We start from the raw sequence: 20,761 nt of genomic DNA, 5'->3' as shown, positions 1-20,761 counted from the left end.
ATAGCCCAATTTCGTTTCTTTTTATGGCTCAGTAATATTCCATTGTATATATGTGCCACATCTTCTTTATCCATTCATCCGATGATGGACACTTAGGTTGTTTCCATCTCCGGACTATTGTAAATAGGGCTGCTATGAACATTTTGGTACATGACTCTTTTTTTTTTTTTTTTTTTATTAGTTTCTGCTTTATAACAAAGTGAATCAGTCATACATATACATCTGTTCCCACATCCCTTCCCTCATGCATCTCCCTCCCTCCCACCCTCCCCATCCCACCCCTCCAGGCGATCACAAAGCACCGAGCTGATCTCCCTGTGCTCTGCGGCTGCTTCCCACTATCTATCTACCTTACGTTTGGTAGTGTATATATGTCCATGCCTCTCTTTCGCTTTGTCACAGCTTACCCTTCCCCCTCCCCATATCCTCAAGTCCATTCTCAAGTAGGTCTGTGTCTTTATTCCCGTTTTACCCCTAGGTTCTTCATGACATTTTTTTTTTAATTCCATATATATGTGTTAGCATACGGTATTTGTCTTTCTCTTTCTGACTTACTTCACTCTGTATGACAGACTCTAGGTCTATCCACCTCATTACAAATAGCTGAGTTTCGTTTCTTTTTATGGCTGAGTAATATTCCATTGTATATATGTGCCACATCTTCTTTATCCATTCATCCGATGATGGACACTTAGGTTGTTTCCAGCTCCGGGCTATTGTGAATAGAGCTGCAATGAACATTTTGGTACATGTCCCTTTTTGAATTATGGTTTTCTCAGGGTATATGCCCAGTAGTGGGATTGCTGGGTCATATGGTAGTTCTATTTGTAGTTTTTTAAGGAACCTCCATACCGTTCTCCATAGTGGCTGTACCAATTCACATTCCCACCAGCAGTGCAAGAGTGTTCCCTTTTTTCCACACCCTCTCCAGCATTTATTGTTTCTAGATTTTTTGATGATGGCCATTCTGACTGGTGTGAGATGATATCTCATTGTAGTTTTGATTTGCATTTCTCTAATGAGTAAAGATGTTGAGCATCCTTTCATGTGTTTGTTGGCAGTCTGTATATCTTCTGTGGAGAAATGTCTATTTAGGTCTTCTGCCCATTTTTGGATTGGGTTGTTTGTTTTTTTGTTTTTGAGCTGCATGAGCTGCTTATAAATTTGGGAGATTAATCCTTTGTCAGTTGCTTCATTTGCAAATAGTTTCTCCCATTCTGAGGGTTGTCTTTTGGTCTTGTTTATGGTTTCCTTTGCTGTGCAAAAGCTTTTAAGTTTCATTAGGTCCCATGTGTTTATTTTTGTCTTTATTTCCATTACTCTAAGAGGTGGGTCAAAAAGGATCTTGCTGTGATTTATGTCATAGAGTGTTCTGCCTATGTTTTCCTCTAAGAGTTTGATAGTGTCTGGCCTTACATTTAGGTCTTTAATCCATTTTGAGCTTATTTTTGTGTATGGTGTTAGGGAGTGATCTAATCTCATACTTATACATGTCCCTGTCCAGTTTTCCCAGCACCACTTATTGAAGAGACTGTCCTTTCTCCACTGTACATTCCTGCCTCCTTTATCAAATATAGGGTGACCATATGTACTTTAGTGCATAGTCATTTATCTTGGTGAGATCTTAATATTTTACTGAATCCTATCCTAGTCATGCTGACATCTGATTCTCATTATACCTCTGGAGTTAATGAGAGATGGGAGCGGTGTGGGGAGCATTAAGATTTTTTTTTCTGATAAGATTTTAAAACAAGAGAAGAAAAGATTTTCAGACAAGGGGTTTCTTTCCTTCTTTCACTTCTGGAGAAATATCAGAGAGTATGCCATGCCATCCAGATGTTCAAATATATTCTTTCATGTTTTCATGATCCTAGTTTTTCCAAAACAATACTATAGCTTATAAAAAAAAAATAGAGCTTGTCTTCAAATTCAACTGTCATTGTAAATCAGCAACTTATAGGATTAATGTTTGCATTTGGTTTTCAGCTGTCTGTGACTATTTTAACACCATCATAGGAAGCCCCTAGATTTAAATCCATCACTTGAACTAAAACTTAGGAATTTGATTTTATGCACTTTTTAATCTGTCAAACAGTGTTGAGAGCAACCACAAAGCTCCACAGTTTTTGAGTTTCTCATTTTTTTTTAAATGTTCTGTATTAGTTTCTTAGGGCTACCTTAACAAACTACCACACATCCAAAGTGGATTAAAAAAAGGCAGAAATTTGTTGTATCACAGTTCTGGAGACTAGAAGTCCTAAATCAAGATGTTGGTAGGGCATGCTCCCTCTGAAATCTATAGGAGAATTATCCCTTGCCTCTTCTTAGATTCTGATGATTTAAAGGCATTCTTCAGTATTCTTTGGCTTATAACTGCATATATCCAATCTCTGCATTCATCGTTACATGGCATTCTCCCTGTGTGTGTGTCTCTGTTTTTACATGGCTGTCTTCTTATAAGGACATCAGCCAGGGGCTGGATCAAAGTGGCAGGGTAAGAGTTTGCTGAATTTACCTCCTCTTGTGAACACATTAAAAATACAACTGCATATAGAACAACTATTGCTGAAATCAACCAGAAGATTAGCAGAATGTCTCTTCTACAACCAAGGTTGTAAAGAAAGATCCACACAGAGTCTGATAGGTAGGGAGGGGAAGCAATTTAGTCTGGATCAACACCCTCTTGGGGGATCCAGAAAAAGACAGGGATATCACAGGCTTAGGGAACCTCCCTGGGGAGCAAGGTGTTTGAGCCACATATTAGGAACCCCAGCCCTGGGGTCTGATAACAGGAAGATTAGTCCCTTAGCTAGTTTGGAAACTAGTGGGGCTTACTAGAGGGCTGTAAGAACCTGAGACTCCACTCTTGACGAGCACATGCACAGATTTGTTTGCCCTCAGTTGCAGCACAGAAGCAAAAGATTAAAAATTGCCTGGGGCTCTGGCCAGCTTACCAGGACATGCCCAGCACATGCCCCAGCCTGTGCCAGGCTCCTGCTCCCACCCCTCTTGATCCAATACTTCTTCTCACTAAGGCAATGGCTGCCATTGCTAATGAGAGTGTGCACACTTGGAGGAAAAGGAGCCAGCTCAGGTCCTGGCCCTACTTCTGACCAGGACAGAGGCAGTCATTGCCAGTGCATATGCCTCTGTGCACACTTGCGAGGGATCAAAAGCAGCCCAGTAGTGTGGCTCCAACCCTCTGATCCCAACCCAGCCTCCAACCAAGGTACACTCACCAGGGAAAAAGTGACACCAGCACAAAACTGCAGCCCCAAGCCCTCAGGCCTCAGGCATGCCCCTAACCAAGGCAGAGATTGCCATCACACCCAGGAGAAACCCAACTTCCTGACATCCTGCTCCAGCCCCTCAGGCCCTAGTCTTGTTCCCTAATAGGACAGCGATGGCCATTGAGCATAGGAGAAGTCCCAGCTTGCACCTGTCTCTGGCTTTAGCCCCTCCAACTCCAGGCTTACCTCCCATTAATGTGGTGGCTGCAAATGCACCCCAGGGAAGATGTAGCCTGTGCTCACTTCCAATCCAGCTCTCTCACCAAAGCCTCTGGTTATACTCAGACTGTATAGGGACACTCCCACACAAGGGTATACCTTCAAGAGCAGGATAGGTAACTGTTTCACCTAATTTCATAGAGACAGAGAAAGTTAAAAAGATGAGAAGACAAAGGAATATGTTTCAAATGAAAGAACCATTAAAAATTCCTGAAAAACCCAAATGAAACAGTGATAAATCATTTACCTGATGAAGAGTTCAAAGCAATAGTAATAAGAATGCTAACTTAACTTGGGAAAAGAATAGATGAACACAGTGAGAATTTCAACAAAGAACTAGAAAAAAAAATTTTTAAAGACAGAAGTGAATAATATAACTGAAAAGATAAAAAAACATGAGAAGGAATTAACAGCAGATTAGGTGATACAGAAGAATGCATAGTGACCTGGAAAATAGAATAATAGAAAGCACCCAATCAAAACAGCAAAAATAAAAACAAATTTTAAAAAATGAGAATAGTTTACGGGACCTCTGGGACAACATCAAGTGTACAAATATTCACATTTTAGGGGGCCCAGGAGGAGAAGAGAGAGAGAGAAAGGGGTAGAAAATGTATTTGATGAAATTATGGCCAAAAACTTCCCAAACCTGAAGAAGGAAACAGATACCCAGGTACAGGAAGCATAAAGAGTCCCAAACAAGGTAAATCCAAAGAGACCCACAACAAATTATAGCATAATTGAAATGGCAGAATTTTAAGATAGAGAATTTTAAAGGCAGCAAGAGAAAAAGAAAGAGTCATATACAAAGGAACTTCCATAAGGCTATCAACTGATTTTTCAGCAGAAACTTTGCAGAACAGAAGAGAGTGGCAGGATGTATTTAAAGTACTGAAAGGAAAAATCTTCCAACCTAGGATTCTGTACACAGCAAGCTTATCATTCAGAATTGAAAGAGAAATAAAGAGATTCTCAAACAAGCAAAAATGAAAAGAGTTCATTAGCACTAAATCAAACTTACAAGAAGTGTTAAAGTGTCTTTAAATGAAAAAGAAAAGGCTACAACAATAAATAAGAGATTATAGAACAGGAAAAATCACACTGGTAAAGGCACATACATAGTAAAGGCAATGGATCAACCATTTAAATAAGCTAGTACAACAGATAAAATTTTAAAAACAACTCTAACTCCAATAAACAGTTAAGGAATAGGCATGAAGATATAAAATATCACATTGAAAACACAAAACATGGAGGTGGGGAATAAAAAATGTAGATCTTTTAGAATGTGTTTAACTTAAATGACTGTCAATTTAAAATAAGTAGATATAGTTATAAGTCAACTATATGAACTCTATGGTAACCACAAAACAAGAACCTACAATAGATACACAAAAACTAGAGAGAAAGGAGCCCAAATATAACACCAAAGAAAATGATCAAACCACACGTGAAGAGACTAAAAGAAGAAAAGAACAGAGAGGAACTACAAAAATAACCAGAAAACAGGTAACAGAATGGCAATAAGTTCGTACCTATCAATAATCAATTTAAACGTCAATAGACTAAATTCTCCAATCAAAAGGCATAAGGTGACTGATTGGATAAAAAATAGGACCCTTCTATACATTGCCCACAAGAGACTCACTTCAGAGCCAAAGACACACACAGGTTGGAAGTGAGGGGATGGAAAAAGATATTGCATGAAAACAGAAACAAAAAGAAAGCTGGGGTACTAATACTCATATCAGACAAAGTAGATTTTAAAAAACAAAGTCTATAATAAAAGACAAAGAGGGAATTCTCCAATGATCCAGTGGTTAAGACTCTACACTTTTATTGCCAAGAGCACAGGTTCGATTCCTGATTGAGGAACTAAGATCCCACAAGCTGGATGAGGCCAAAAAAAAAAAAAAAAAGGAACTAAAAGATAAAGAAGGACATTATTTAATGATGAAGGGATCAACACACGAAGAGGATATAACTCACATAAACATAGGCATCTAATATAGGAACATTTAAACATATACAGCAAATATTAACAGACAAAGGAGAGAAATTGACAATAATAGTAGGGGACTTTAACAACCCCCTTACTTCAATGAATAGATCATCCAAACAGAAAATCAATAAGGAAACAGTGGCCTTAAATGGCACATTAGACCAATTGGATTTGATAGATGTCTATAGGACATTCCAACCAAAAATAGCAGAATACACGTTCAAGTACACATGGAACATTCTCCAGGATAGATCACATGGTAGGCTACAAAAAAAGTCTCAACAAATTTAAGAGAATAGAAATTATATCAAGCATCTTTACTGACCACAGTGATATGAAACTAGAAATCAATTATAGGAAGAAAAATGGAAAAATCACAAAAATACATGGAGATTAAACAACATGCTACTGAAAACCAATAGGTCAATGAAGAAATCAAAGCAGAAATCAGAAAATACCCTGAGACAAATAAGGACATCAGCCATATTTGACTAGATCCCCACCCTCCTCCAGTATGACCTCATCCTGACTTAACTAATTTCATGTTCAATGACCTTATTAACAAAAAAGTTCACAGTGTGAGATACTGGAGGTTAGGACTTCAATGTATCTTTTTTAGGGTCACACAATTCAACCCATAACATATTCTATCCAGTTACAACTACAGTCCCATAGATCTTGCTTTCATGTAAGTCTAAGTTATAATTCAGTTATTTTTTTTTTCCTTTGCATGCATGACATTCTAATTTCTGAATACTCATAGAGTTTTACTGATTTTAGACTCATCTATAATAGGTAATGCAATCTAGTTTTCTTCCATGTCTCTAAAGTTCTGGGCACGGGATCCCACTTCTGGTACCAGCTTTGATGACAGTCAGATTTCTTTGTTACAAATAAATGGCGCCAACTTAGTTTTGTTTTTGTTTTGTTTTAAGGAAAGAGATTTATGGTTAAGATACCTGGAAGCCCATAGAATAAGTAGGAAGGCTGGATAACAATGCTTGATAACAGATCAGAGCCAAAAAGATGACTAAGAATCTGGCTAAGTTTACATAAGAGAAACAGTCACTTAGGATGTTGCTAAAGTTGTGTCTGCCATTGAAACTTTGACTCCACTAATGATTCCATGAATATATTCTAACTGCCTAGCAACTTTAGTCACTTTCTTAAGATTCAAGTCCTAGTCAAGAGTTCAACTGGGTGAATCTGGTTTTTGTGTTATGCTTTAGCTGCTTGGGAGCAGGGAGAAGGGATACCTGCCTGTCCCTTTTGGCTATCTTCAATCTCTTTCTCTGCTTCTTTCTTCCTCCCTTCCTCCCTTTCTTTTCTTCCCTCCTTCCTTCCTTCCTTCCTTCCTTCCTTCCTTCCTTCTTCCTTCCTTCTTTCCTTCCTTCCTTCCTTTCTTTCTCTCTCTCTCTCTCTCTCTCTCTCCATTTGCCCTATCTCTCTCTTTCTTCTTTCTTTTCACTTTCTACCTCACTTGTACCACTGAGTCCAATGCACACTCTCAACCAGGGAAATTGATTTTTCCTTAATGTTGTTGGCTTGACAGTACATTCAGTACCCAAATTCTTTTTTCCAGGCTCCTGTAGTGGCTTATAATGTGGAAAACATAAACCAAAAACTGAGAAGTTTCTTTCTTTTTTTTTTTTTTTTTTTTACTTTTTCCTTTCTCAGAGGCAGTGAAAAAAAAGAGCCAATAAAATACTTGAGTGGAGTGGAGGATGAAAGGGTGTGAAAAAGGGTGTGAAAAAAAGTAGAAAAAAACAGTATTGGTTAATATCCTTTGTCCCAGATATTTTACAGATAAGGAAAACAAAGGTTCAAAGAGGATAAGTTATGTGCTCAAAATCATACTAATTAAAGTGGTGAATCTAGAGCATAATTCCAAATTTTCTGACTATAGTATTTTGGCTTTTCTAGTATACTATGGTCTTCCTCAGTGGTTTACAAAGTGGATTTGATAATTGAAGTGATGCAATGATAAATTATGTATTGATATCCTTAAGATGTTGGTTCTTCCCAACTTGATCTATAGATTGAATGCGATTCCAATCAAAATTGTGCAAACTATTTTGTGGTCATTGCCAAAGTGATTCTAAAGTTTATAGGGAAAGGCAAAAGACCAGAATAACTAGTAAAACATTAAAGGAGAAGAACAAACTCAGAGGACCGATGTTACTCGACTTGAACTTACTATAAAACCAGGACAGTGTATTATTAATTAAAGACATATAGATCAGTGGAACAGAACACAGAGCCCATACAGATATAGTCAACTGATCTTTGACAAAGGAACAGAGGTGATTCAATGAAGAAAGAATAGTCTTTTCAACAAAGGGTACTTGAAAAAACAGGATACCTACATGCAAAAATAAATTAATGAATAAACATAGACACAGGCTTTACGTCTTTCACAAAAATCAATTAAAAATGGAACATAGATCTAAGTGTAAAATGCAAAGCCATAAATCTCCTAGAAAATAACATAAGAGAAAATCTAGGTGACCTTGGGTTTGGCAATGACTTTCTAAATTCAATACCAAAAGCACTATCCATGAAAGAAAAAAAAATTGAGAGTTGGGCTTCATGAAAATTAAAATTGCTTTGAGAAATACACCATTAAAGGAATGAAAAGACAAGTCACAAATTGGGAGAAATATCTTTGCAAAATACATATCTGTTAAAGGACTGGTGTTCAAAACATACAAAGAACACTTAAAACTCAACAATAAGAAAACAAACAACCCAATTTAAAAATAGACAAAAGATCTGAACAGACACCCCACCAAAGAAGATATACAGATGACAAATAAGCGTATTAAGTGATGCTCAGCATCATGTGTCATCAGGGAAATGCAAATGAAAAGAACAATGAGATACCACTACAAACCTATTAGAATGACCAAATTCCAAAACACTGACACACCAAATGTTGCTGAGAATGTGGATAACAGGAACACTTATTCATTGCTGATTGGAATACAAAATGATATAGCCACCTTAGAAGACAGTTTGGCCGTTTCTTACAAAGCTAAATAAATATACCTTACCACGCTATCTAGCAATTGTGATCCTTGGTATTTACCCAAATGAGTTGGAAACACTGTACACACAAAAACTTTCACACGAATGTTTAAAGCAGCTTTATTCATAATTGCCAAAATTTGGAAACAACAAAGATGTGCTTCAATAGGTAAGTGGATAAAAGTGTGGTACATCCAGACAATGGAATATTATTCAATGCTAAAACAAATGAGCTATCAAGCCATAAAAAGATATAGAGGAATCTTAAGTGCATATTGATAAGTGAATGAAGCCAATATGAAAAGGCTATATATTGTATGACTCCAAATATATGACATCCTGAAAAAGGCAAAACTATGGAGAAAGTATAAAACTCAGTGATTTTTCAGGAGTTCAGAGGAAGGGAAGAAGTAATGAATTGGTGGAGTGCAGGAGATGTTTATGGTGGTGCTATTATTCACAAGATACTCTAACTGTGTATACATGTCACAAAGCCCATAGAGTATACAACACAAAGAGCAAACTATAATGTAAAACTATGAATTTCAGTTAATAATAATGTATCAATATTGGCTCGTCAATTCCAAAAAAATTGTACCACACTAAGATGTTAACTATAGGAGTAACTGTACATAGGGTGTTGGGGTGTATATTGGAACCCTATGCACTTTTCACTCAATTTTTCTGTACACCTAAAACTGGTCTAAAAATGAAGTCTATAAAATAAATATATACAGATATATATGAAAAATGAGCAAGAGCATGTTGAGATGGTAAAATAGCATGGGAGTACACATGCAGGGGCATTTCGGTGACTGCTCTGGCTAAAATACTAGGCTGTGTTGGATCCAAGTGAAAGGTAAGTTTTGGGAGCAGAGCTTAACATGAGGCTAAAGAATCTTTGAGCAGAAAAGTGAAATGCTACAGCTAGACTTTAGGAATATGAGGTTTAGAATAGCCTCAGGGATTTCTGGAACATGCAGAAACTTGATACTTTAAGATAACAAGTACGTATTAAGAGGACCTGCATTAGAGCATACTGATATATGAATAAGAAGCAATCTCTACCAAGAAGGCTCCTGTGGAAATGTGTTAAAAAAATTGGTGCCAGAACTCATACTTTCTCTCTGTCCATCTCCACTGGCTTCTTCTCCTCAGTTTATGGGTTTGCTTCAACTATCTTTATCCACAAACAAGAGATTTTCTTATTTTTTTTTCCTACTCAAGCTACTATCTCATCTCTTTCCTTTTATGACTGTGTACTTCTTAAAACAGTAATTACCCTCACTGTATTCACATTCTCATAGACCATCCTTTTCTTGGCAAACTCTTTTTTTTTTCCTGTTTCTTAAACTTGGATTGTTTTTTTCTTAATTCTTAACCTGTTTTGCTGAGTATTCTTCTTCAGCTCACTTGTTAATGTTGGCACTCTCTAGAGTAGTGTTTTATCTTTTTAGTGGAAGTGTAAGGAGAGCTCTGCACTCAGACCTCTTTTCTTCACAATATACAACTCCCATGGGAGCAATCTCATTAGCACCCAGGATTTTAATTGTTGCATACACATTAAGGTCTTGCACCTCACCCGCTCTATCCCAAATGCCATTTCTCAATTCTAGAGATGTATTTTCATTTTTTACCTTCAAATTCCACAGTCAACTCAAACTCGAAATGTTTTAAATCAAACATTTTTCTTCCCTATGAACCTTCTGCTAACCATCTTTTAATATGGAAATCTTATAATTATATTTAACACTTCCACCTGGCAAATCATCCCTCCTTTCCCATGTATTTGTCAAGTTCGATAAATTCTACCTCTAAAATGATTTTCACATCTGCCTTTTTCTCTCTGCACTTCCCCAGGTTTTCATTATTACTTACCCAAATCACTGAATCACTTTCTAACAGGTTTTTCTGCTACCACTATCTCTTTCTTTTGATATCACTTTGTATAGCTGCCAAAATTCTCCATGATGTGAATGTGACTACTATGATTTAAAAGACCTTCATACACAGTAAAATTCAAATTATTTAGCATGCCATCCAACCCCCTTTACAATCTAGCTTCAACTTTACTGTTTAGGCCAGTGCTTCTTAAACTGTCTGTAGAGAAGTCCAGGCCAGTTTTCTTTTCCTTCTTTCTTTCTTTTTGTTTTTAATTGGAGTGTAGTTGCTTTACATCTTTTCCTTCTTTTAATCCATTGTGGGCAACAGTTCTATAAAATTCAACCAAAATTCTTTATCAGAAAAATTAACACTTGCTGGGGCATTGTAGCAATGTCAAATTACCATAAAAGTGTTTAAATAATCAGTCACATTTTCTCTAGTGTCTCAGACACTTCATAGTTTATAGTTCAGCAACAGTAGCACTGATCTAGGTTAGTATTTTGTCTTTCCCCATAATACTTTTGTGTAACTTTTGTAGTAATCACACCAACTCTTTGAGTAGTCTGATAAAAGTTTAAAAACGTTTGCTGAATAACTCATAGATGACATACATATAAAGGAATTAAACATAACTTTGAGTTTCCATATTTGTAATTTTAGAATTTCGGTGCTATTGATAGTAATGCAAGAGTGGAAAAGTGAATATTTTAAAAAGTATTAGCTCTACAAATATAACACACAATTGGATCAAATTGTAAATTATTTCAACCATTTTGGAATGGTATTTGGTAATATTTATTAAAATGGAACATATATATCCTCTATGACCCAGCAGTTCTACTACTAGGTGTAGTGAAATGGCAGGAGTGTTGTATGCTTCTCAGATATGTATAAGAATCTATACATCAGCAGTATCCATAGTAGTCCCAAACTGGAAACTGTCCAAATGTTCACCTACCATAAAATGCATTTTAAAAGTTGGTATATTCTCACTGTGGAATGTTACTTAGCAATGAATATAAACAAATTGCAACTATACTCAACCACATAATGGATATCTTAAACATAAAGGTGAATGAAAGGAGCCAGTTGCATAAGAGTATATACTTTATGATTCCATTTAAATCAAATATAAATAAAGGCAAAATTATTCTACCATGTTAGAAGCCAGGATAATAATTACTCTTAAACACTTGATGGTGTTCCAATGATCTCTTAACCTATCTTCATTTTTTAAATTCCTTTTTTTTTTTTTTTTTTTTGCTGTTCCAATTGGGTGATTTCCACTACCCTGTCTTCCAGATTGCTGATCTGTTCTTCTGCCTCATATAATCTGCTGTTGATTCCATTTAGGGTATTTTTCATTTCAGTTATTGTATTCTTAACTCTGATTGGTTCTTTTTATATTTCCTATCTCCTTGTTGAAATTCTCATTGTGTTCATCCATTTTTCTTCAAAGTTCAGTGAGCAACTTTATAACCATTATTTTGAACTCTTTATCAGGTAGATTACTTATCTCTGTTTTATTTAGTTTGTGTGTGTGTGTGTGTGTGTGTGTGAGGTTTTGTCTTGATCTTTCATTTGGAACACACTTCTTTATCTCCTCACTTTGCCTAACTCTCTGTATTGTTTCCATGTATAATATTGGGTAGATCAGCTACATCTCCAGTCTTAAAGAAGTGGCCTTATGTAGAAAAATTCCTGCTTATAAGAGAAATGCCCCCTGTTCACTAGAGTCAACTGCTCCCGGGGTATCCTGTGCATAGGCTGAATGTGCCTTCCTGTTGTGCCAATGCCACAGTTGCTGCAGGTGCTCTAGTGGGTGGGGCTGACCCCCAGGACAGCTGGGTGTGAGGACTCTTGGTGCTTTAATGGGTGCATCTAGTCCCCAGTGGGTCTGCTATGAGGCTTGGCCATGGTTACTGCCCTTATGGGCTGTGTTGGCCCTGGTGTGGTTGGTTGTGGGGATCAGTTGTAATATTTGAGAGTGCACCTGTGAGTGGTGCTGATCCTCTGAGGTGGGAGCTGCTTTAGGTGGTGCTGGTTTTCACCAAGGCTGCCTGCCAGGAGTGGTGGGGAGTGGCTTTGGAGCTGCTTTGGAGGGGGCAGGCAGATTCGGTGGGGTTGGTCCTCAGGAAACTGCTATGGTGGGGAGCATGGCATTAGCTAGGTTGGTGTAGAGTGACAGAAATGGCATCCACCAGCACTGTGCCAACTATATGGAAGGAGAATAAAAAAAAAATTGGCATCTGCCAGTGCTTCTGTCCCTGAAGAATGTTCCACCAGATCACTGTCCCTCCACACACACCCTGAAAGCAATCAATATCTTCTTGTATGACCCAGGTGCTTTTCAATCTACTGCCTCTGCACTGGGAATGGATATGTGAGTTTGTGTGTGAGCTCTTCAAGACCAAAATCCTGATTTCCAATAGCCCTTGGGCTCTTCTGGACATAAGTCCCACTGGTCTTCAAAGCCAGACGTTATGGGGTCTTTTCTTTCCAGTGTAAGTCCCCAGGTCTGGGGAACTGATATGAGGCTCAAACCCCTCTCTTCATAAAGAGGACCTCTGTGTTTATATCTCCTTCCATCTGTGTGTCATACACCGAGAGTGTGGGTCCTGACTAGACTGCATCTCTGCCTTTCCTACCAAGCTCAATGTGTTTTTTCTTTATACCCTTGTACAAGAGTTGTTTGGTTAATCTTCAGGCTGTTTTCAGAGAGAATTATTTTATGTGTAGCTGTAGTTTTTGTGTGTCTGTGGGAGGAGGTGAGCTCAGGATTTTCCTACCCCACCATTTTGATCCTGCCTCCTAAAAAACAAATTTTGAAAGCACCAGAGAATAACACATTGCATAGAAGGAAATAAAATTTTAAATTCTGTAGGCTTTTCATCAGAGGCTATAATAACCAGAAGATAGTGAAACGAGATCGTTAATGTAGTGACAAAATTAGAAGTTGTGCTGTGTGCTGTGTTTGCTCTGAGACCACATTTCCCATGGGATGCTTGCAGCTAATTACTGAGTACAGAATGGACACTATGGCAGGCCCAGTATTATAAAATATGGGATTTTTCTGAGTGCTGACTTTGGGTCCAGAACTCCTCATCAGCCTGGCCAAAATTTTGTTAGAACTATGTTACATTCTGAGACTCTTCCCTCGCAGTCCCTCTTTCTTCCCTCTCTCTCCTTCACAAAGGTTAGACCTGCATCATAATCTGATAGTTCTCCTTACTTTTCTGACTCTCTATTTTCTCTGGCATAGTCATTTATACCCCAAACCTCTGGTGCATCTAAATTCCATTTTGACATTTACTTCTTGGAGGATCAGAACTAATGCAATAGGCTGCTTTCTTCTCCTTTTTCTAGAGCTGATGAAAGCGGAGTCTGTTTTATAGAGGACACCTCTAGGAAAATACTAAAGGAAAGAAAAATATTAGAAAACTTCTTACTTTGGTCTTTATCATTTTGTAGGTTAAGGGAGTTAAAAGCCCTTTAAATATTCTGCCCCTCTATTATTCTGTTTCTGAATGATAAGAATATATTTTATGCCCCTGGAGCCTCTGTTCTGAAGCCTGTGTCCTAGAAATGCATTACTACACAACCAATGGTATTGAAAAGGCTGAATGAGAGAGTTGAATTAGGTAATAACATTAGAAAAATATTGAGCTGCTGGTACATAAAATTCTTCTATATTATTTTATGAGAAATTATAGGTATTGTGTTAAAAAGTTAAATAGATTTTTACAAAAAACCCTCATTAAGAATTTTAGTGTTACTATGTATTAATACTTTGAGAATAAAATTAAGTATTGAGCACCTAAAAATTTTAAATTAACTGATCAATTTTAAAGTTATTAAGAATTTACTTTCTGAAAATAGCTTCATGTTATTTTAAAAACTTATTCTCCACCTTCATTGCCTATAACACGTCATTTAAAACTTTTATAGTCCTGTTATAGTTTTCCATTTTCACTGTCATCACCCTAACATAGATCTTCAGCTTTTCATATCTAGAGTGCTGAAATAGCTTTGAACTTCTTTCTCTGACCCAGCTGTGGTAAATAACAGTCTTCGTAGTCAAAAACCTGAGTTCCAACCCCTTTGTTGTATCATGCTAACTTTGTGATTATAGAAATATAAACTTAAAGTTTATATGTCTCCATTTCTCATCTGTTCAAAAGTTTAAATGGAAATATATACACAAAGCATAAGTGACAGGTCTTGAACTTGTCTGCACCAAGTCAATGACGAATATTGTCATAAAAGTACCTATTTCTAGCATCACACTGCTTGAAATCCTTCAATGTTTTCCCATTTGCTTTGAAATCAGCCTTAATTTTTCTTTTGATCTTAACTACTTATAATTGCTCTTTCCTAGTTTTCCACTTGACAGATGTTTATTGAGCACCTACTGTGTGCCAGGTATAGCATTTTTTTCTGTTTCCAACATATACAACCAGCTCCAAACTCTGGAGAGGCCTGGCTTCTCACTGTACCATCAGAATGTTTGGTTTGTGTCTGCTTCAGAATCTTCCCTTCTCTATTATACCCTTTACTTTAATTTCATTTCCCCCCAAAGTATTTATTGAATGCCTAATATGTGCCATACATTGTGTAAAAGACTGACAGCACACACAGCAAAGACAGTTTTACTCTCAAGTTACTTACAGATTAGTGAGGAAAACATACAACTAAATTGGAAGTTAAAAGTCCCTGTGTTGGGGCTTCCCTGGTGGCTCAGTTGTTGAGAGTCCGCCTGCCGATGCAGGAGACACGGGTTCCTGCTCCAGTCCAGGAAGATCCCACATGCCACGGAGCGGCTGGGCCCGTGAGCCATGGCCACTGAGCCTGCGCGTCCGGAGCCTGTGCTCCGCAACGGGAGAGGCCACAACAGTGAGAGGCCCACGTACCGCAAAAAAATAAAAAAAATGAGGTGATGATAAGAAACACAACCTTAGGGCTGTGAATAGAAATGTTGTCAATAAATGTAACTATAATATGATCAGAAAGAAAGTGGGCTTGGAGGGACCAGAAACCAGTGTCACAAAGACAAAAGGAGACAAAGTTTCAAGTATTGAGCCTACAGAGAGTGCCAAAAGCTACTGGAAACTCATGAAGATAAGTATTACAAAGTTTTCTTGGCATAAAAGTAATCATTGGTGATCATGGAAGAAGTAACTTCAGCACTGTGGTAGAAAGGGAAACCTGTCTTTAGAACTGTGTGATTGGAGATGAAGTAGAAACACAAATGTAAAAAATGTATTTTAAAGTTTTAAATGGAGGAGAGAGAAAGGATAGAAGTTGAGCATTAAATGGAATTTAGGAAGTGTTTATGTGGTTGGTGTTGTTTGTATAAAAGAAAAAATTACTCATGCTTAGAGTATGATAGAAAGAAACCATGTGAAGAGACCAGGCTTAAATCATATGCATGTGGAGGTTGGGGCGGTGCGGGGGGCTAGGCTTTCCCTAATGAAAATGGCATAGAGCCCACAATGGGTACAAATGTAGGATGTTGTGGTGAGAAATAGAAAGTGTCATTTTTGAAAGCTTATACTTTGTGGAGTAGAAGGTAAGCTCATCTGTTGCATAAAAGGCAGTTGTTTGCCAAGAAGAAAGATGAGAGAGAGGGAAAGGGAATTGAGACATAGGATCACCTGCCTTGTTTTCTAATCTGTGCCTACTATCCCTTAGATACCTTTTGGAAAAATTTTCATAGCTGATAAATTCAGGTAAAAGAAATCACTGTTTATTACTATATTGTGTTATTCGCAAATTCAAATGCAGAACTTTAGTGATGTAGGATGGACTTGTAGTTAAATTCTTTTGCCTAACAGCCTAAGGCTTCAATAAACTTACAAACAAATGGCTCACTTAGTCCCTTTTCTTTAAAGATATATCCAAAATCTCAGATTTTAAGATTCCGATGGAAAAGAAAAGCAGGTTAAGACTAATCATACCAGTTAATGTGCTAAACAAACAACAATTTAAAAATGTAATTCCTACTAACAGCCCAATCAATATGTTGAATAATTCATAAAAACTTCCCACCTTCTCGGACTGGAATAAAGACAATAAGGAGTGGAGCACAGGAGAAGTAGAGAACGTTAAATTTTTCTTGGTAAATTATGGATTCAAAATTTAAGATGTCAACTTTTGACACAGACTTTGGGAAAATGTAGATAAAACTTATCCTAGCAGATTATATGGACTCCTGGAAGTATTGAGGATACAGGAAACATTAGAATACACAGGAGACATAACCCATGCCACTGCATGATTTTTATCTTGCTCAATCAGTAGCCTGATATAGTTATGGAGAAAGCAGGCAATTAAACTGTTTCTGGGTTGAGGCTTGTCTAGTTCCTGGTAAGGAAAGACTGTAGAACAAGAAAATTGATACTAAAAGAAGTTAAGTTAAAAGATAAAGATATAAAACAGAAGATGACTTGGGAAATATTAGAGGTTTTAAGATATTGGAAATTTCTACCTAGTAAAGATGTACTGGGAAGCACCTGATTTTGAAAGTATGAAAGACAGTAGGTCTTGATTACAAGAGAATGTTTCCTATATTTTTTTAAATGGAATATTTCCATATGATGACACGTTAAAAAAATTTATCTGTGAAAGATGTAATGGTTTGGATTATTGTTCAACAAATATTCGCTCTCACCTCCTCTGACACTGTGGATAGAATATACTTTTGTGCTCCATTTATGTTGTGTTTGAATTGGCTGATGGCATATAAGCAGAAATGTCTATATGCTGGTGATTAGCTTAGGTCTTGGGAAGTGTCACATATTTCAGTTTCCTTTTTTATACTTCTCATATGCCATTGTTACAATAAACTGAGTAACTTTATGGTTCCAAAAGAGTCAGAGACCTGAGAAGCAGAGCTGCCCAAATTAAATTTCAGCCCTGCCTCTGGAAACAGAGTCACCCTGACCAACTTATAAACCCATAGTCTGAAGAAAAGGCTTTCCATGTGATCTGAGGACCTGGGAGTGTGATCATTGATGCTTATTTCTTAATGTCATGGAGTTATGGGATGATTTCTTATGAAACAAATGTCTGTTGAAAGTGTCAACTGAAAAAAAGTCGACAAGGTGAGAGTTGTGAGTTAAGTTTTATTTTGGGACAAAATGAGGACCAGAGCCCAGGAGACAGCATTTCAGATACCTCTGAGAAACTGCTCCAGAGAGGTAGCGGGTGGGTCAGTATATATGTGATTTTGGTGCAGGGGGAGTACATGCAATCAAGCACACATTTTTGCAGAAGGCTGCTGCTAGTCATGAGGAGCAAATGTCAACATGAAGGATTTTAGTGCTTTTCTAGTTATGAGGAGATGCAAGAATTGGGCTCATAAAATCTTCTCCTGAAAATATCTGTCTTAAAGCCTGTTCTGCCAGTTTTCCCCAGAGCACAGAATGCCTCATTCCTGGTCTCCACCCTGAACTCTTTTCAGTGTGTGTTGAGGGTCAGTGGTCACAGCAGCTTGTGATTTAATCCTTGTAGAGGCAGATGGCAAGTGCCAGTTTTTAGTTGGCAAGGGAAAAGTACAATGGTGGAGTAAAACTGAGGGGGAAAAAAAATCTCTGACGATAAGAAAGTCAGAAAATTGAATGCTGAAGTGTTTGAAAGAAATAACCTGAATGTTAATAGTATTCGGGGTGCCGAGGAAGACAGAACAAGATCTTAAAGTCTTCAGTGAATTAGTGTGAGGAAGGGAGTTTGGAAAATGAAAAATTTAAGACAGAAGAAGAAAGAAAGGATATTACAATAGAATGGCAATAACTTCAAAGAGCAGGCATTTTTAACATGAGGATGAAGTAATGATCTGGAAGTAGTACTAGAAAGCATAAGGAAACCAACTCCACTTTTTTCTTTCAGTTTTATTGAGATCTAATTGACATATAACACTGTGTAAGTTTAAGGTGTATTGACTTATATACACTGAAAAATGATTACCACTTTAAGTTTAGTTAATATTCATTATCCCATGTAGGTAAAAAATAAAATAGAAAAAAAATTTTTTTCATTGAGATGAGAATTTTTAGGATCTACTCTCTTAGCAACTTTTCTATTCTTAACTGTGTGGGGTGTCAAAGAAAGTAAAGCTTTAAATTGAAAAGTGTATTAGTCAAGGTTCTGCAGAGGAACAGAACCAATAGGTTCTTCCTCCTTCCCTCCCTCCCTCCCTCCCTCCCTCCCTCTCTCTCTCTCTCTCTCTCTTTCTTTCTTTCTTTCTCTTTCTTTCTTTTTATCTTTTTCTTTCTTTCTTTCTTTTCTTTCTTTCTTTCTATTTCTTTCTTTCTTTCTTTCTTTCTCTTTCCTTCCTTCTCCCCTCCCTCCCTCCCTCCCTTCCTTCCTTCCTTCCTTCCTTCTCTCTCTCTCTCTCTTTCTTTCTTTTTTGGAATTGGCTAAAACATTTATGGAGGCTGAGAGGTTGCAAGATCTGCAGTCATAAAGCTGGAGAACCAGGGGAGTCAGTGGTGTGGTCTCAGCCTACATCCAAAGGTCTGACAACCAGAAGAGCCAACAGCATAAGTTCCTATCTAAGTGCAAGAAGAGACAGATGTCCAAGCTCAACAGTCAGATAAAGAACAAATTCTCCTTCATCAGCCTTGTTGTTCTACTCAGTGGATTAGATTGAGCCCACCCACATTGGGCAGGACAATCTGCTTTAGTCTACTGATTCAAATGTTAATCTTATTCAGAAACGCCCTCACAGATACACCCAGAATAATGTTTAACCAAATACCTTGGCTCCCTTGGACCCAGTCAGGTTGACACAAAAAATTAGCCATAGCAAAAGAGTATCAGGGAAGTATATCTCAGAGGAAAGTAATATTTCATCAAAACAAATAGATTAAGGAAATTTCAATGAAGAAATTGAGGATGTAGGAAAACTTTTATTTTTCTAGTTTTTGAATCTTGAAAATTGTGTTCTCTGGAAAATATGAAAACTGAGTGCTAATTGGGCTTGTAAAATTAAGGGAGCTGCAGTTTCTATGCTCAGAATAAAATGCTGCAGAGGAGAGAATAGCAGCCTGGAGAGATGTTATAAAAGACAGCTAGAGACCAACAGAGGAACACGAAATTATCTGAAAGAGCACCAACATAAAGGAGAGAAAAGACCACCAAAGTTAATTTGTAAAAACCTTTAAGAATGTCCTGGTCACTTTCAGTGATTATAATAACAGAGAACCCTATAAAAGATATGACATGTCTGCAGCCATTCAGGATTAAAATTCAAACTGGATTAAGTTATCTGATCTTCAGTTATTTGAGTAAATTCCTCATCTTCCCTCTAAGTCGAATGCATTTCTTTCTTAGATATCACAAGTGACTGCCACAAACAAAACTTACAATTAATAGAAGTGGTTTCATTTTTTAAAGGACTTGTTTATGGTTATTCTTTTTGCATAGACCTCTAGGAAAAATTTGAATAATGTCATATCAAAGAAACTTTGAATCTGTCTCTTTTAGAGATAAATTTTATCACTGTCTTGTCATAAGGTTTTATTATGGAAATTGTATTCTGCTGTAAAAAAGTCAACTATGATTTTTTCAATAAACATTTATGGAGCACCAGGGGCTAGTAGGGCATGTGCTAGTTATTGTGTCAGATGTAGAGTTGTTTAAAATCCTATTCCTGCCCTTGAGAAGCTAACACTCACTGTAGAGATGCATAAGTTGAATTTATATAATTGCAGCATCATGTACTAAGTATTATTCAGTTGTTATAAACTAAGGTTTACAAGAATAGAGGGAAGAGTAATTTGACCTAGAAAAACTTATTAAGATCTTAATGGACAAGAATAGTGTATTAAATTAGTTTTGCTGCTGCAATAAATTACCGCAAACTTTGTGGCTTAAAACAGGACAAATTTGTTTTCTTACAGTTTTGGAGTTTAGAAGCTAAAAAATGGGTCTCTCTGCACTAAAATCAATTTGTCAGCAAGATTTTTTTCTTTTTGGAGGCTCTAGAGTGAGAATTACTCCCATTGAAGTAATCCCCTCTCCTTGAGTGAAGATAGAACATGTGACTTGCTTCTAAATGGAGAAAAAGGGAAAGAATCCACTTCCAGGGTCATTCTTGCTGTTGGCAGAATTCAGTTCTTTGTGGTTATTGAGTTGAGGTCCCCATTTCCCTGCTATCAGACAGAGCTTGGTCTTTGCTCCTGGAAGCTGCCCTCATTCTTTCTCATGGCCTGATTCCACCAATGGCACGATGGAGTCCCTTCTTGTTCTTCCAACATCTCTGACTTCCTCTTCTGTCAGGTAGAGAAAATTCTCTGTTTTTAATAGGGCCTATGGGATTTAAATCAGGTTCACACGA

Source organism: Hyperoodon ampullatus, assembly GCF_949752795.1.
Source record: "Hyperoodon ampullatus genome assembly, chromosome: 5".
Taxonomy (NCBI): domain Eukaryota; kingdom Metazoa; phylum Chordata; class Mammalia; order Artiodactyla; family Ziphiidae; genus Hyperoodon; species Hyperoodon ampullatus.
This window is presented reverse-complemented; position numbering follows the sequence as displayed.